We start from the raw sequence: 2,015 nt of genomic DNA on the forward strand, positions 1-2,015 counted from the left end.
CTTGATAGAAATGTAGTGGAGTGAAAAGTACAATATTTGTGTTTCAAATGTAGTGAAGTTAAAGTCCTAAGTTTCCAGAAAAAATAATACTCAAGTAAAGTACAGATACTCAAAAAGTGTACTTAAGTACGATACTCAAGTAAATGTACTTAGTTACTGTCCGCCTCTGCACAAAGGTGAGTAAATGATGACAGAATTCCATTGTTGGGTGAACTATCCCTTTAAGTTTGAACAAAAGGGAAACAAACAGGAAAAGATTGTCTAGACTTGAACTCATTCAGCACATGCAGGTCAAAGGTGCAAATGTGACCTCAGAGAATAAAAATGGCCCTCTGGAAAACAATTGCTAATTCAATGTGGGCATTTCAGCATGTGCGCACAATCTCACCCCTCAGGAAACAATTAGACCAAATATTTTTGTAGCAGTCCGATTTGCCTTGATGTGTTTTTTCAAAGAAGAGAATGAAAGAGAGGAAAAAAGAAAAATGAAACAGACAAAAAAGAGAGGGAAACAAAGTGGCAGTGGTACCATGTGATTCCAGCAGAGGAAGGGTCAGAGCGTAATTACAGAAGGTTAAACGGTTTCCCTGATGCTCTCAAGGAGCCAGGGATGGAAATGAAAAGCAAGTGAAGCGATGCGAGCGGGTGGTGTAGAGACGCAAGGCCCCCGCTCCTCTGATCTGAAGAACACGTGTTACATGTGCTACACGACTGCAGCTGATGGCTTATCTATGTGGCGGAGCCCAAAGCAATCCGAACTTTGATGTACAGGAAGCAGAGGAGGGGGATGTGGGATCCAGGCAGCAGGTACTAGTATGACTGTACAGGTCTGTGTGAGTGAATTGAGGGAAAACCTCTGAGCATGAGAGCTTAGCTGATTCATACAAAATTATGCATGAAGTGATTGATCTGTGAGCCTAGACAAAGGGTTGTGCATAACAATAAAAATGTGTACTGGATCAATCTTCATTGTCGGAGCACTGAAAATCAATTCACTCGATGATATCATAAAGAGGTAACCTATCATATAATGTATCACTTTACTCAATCATTCTGCACAGGGGATTTGCATTTGTAGAATGTACACATGATGCAATAATACAAAAAAAAAGATTACATATTATCCATAATATAGCATTTTAGCATTATCACATGAGCAATTGTGAGCTTTTAAAGGGGTGGTTGACTGTTTTTTTTATAGGCTTGATTGTGTTTATGGGGTGCAGTCTAACATGTGTTAATGCTTCCTTTGTTAAAAAACGCATCATTTTTCGCATAATTTACCTTTATTCCACACCGGCTTTTAATGGTAGGCCTAAGATTTTTGTTTGTGGTTGTCTCATACTTTTAGATACGCTGTTATTTGTAAATGCTACTGCTTCTGTTAGCTTTTAATATACGGTTTTATTCTGATTAAAGCTTTAATACAGTTCGGCAACCGCACGCACGTCCATGTATAACGCTTCTCATAACTATAGTATGTGAAAATAAGTGTAACCTTATCCCTTACGGCTCCGACGAGGTTTTGTTCTGTCCTCCACACTGTGACAACTCACAAAAGACTACTTTTAGCCAAGCAGTGTGGAGAGCCGCTTCAGAAACATGCCGCGGCTGGCTCATAAACACAAGTACTGACTAGAGCGGCCACGGAGCCATAACGTGCCGCAGATGTGTGCAGTGAGGCGCAGATCAGCTCTAACGTCACTGAATCTGCTGTTAAAAATGAACCATCTATTCATCATATCATCATGCAAAGCATACACAACAAATAGCGAATTTTTAATTGTTTCTCGAAACGTCATAGCATTTCCACACCAGCGATGACATGACTGTGGCGCCAAATCATTTATGTTCCCACGCATCATGTACGTCGTCAGACTTGTCACACGTTGACGTCATTAAATTGCATGAGATCGGTTCGTGAGATCGGCCAAGTGTAGTGAGTACCGATCGAGTCATAAAATGTGATTATCGGCCGATACCGATCTCCGGCCGATCGATCGGAGCATCCCTAG

Source organism: Sinocyclocheilus rhinocerous, unplaced genomic scaffold, assembly GCF_001515625.1.
Source record: "Sinocyclocheilus rhinocerous isolate Xijiao unplaced genomic scaffold, SAMN03320098_v1.1 scaffold494, whole genome shotgun sequence".
In the NCBI taxonomy this organism is placed as follows: Eukaryota; Metazoa; Chordata; class Actinopteri; order Cypriniformes; family Cyprinidae; genus Sinocyclocheilus; species Sinocyclocheilus rhinocerous.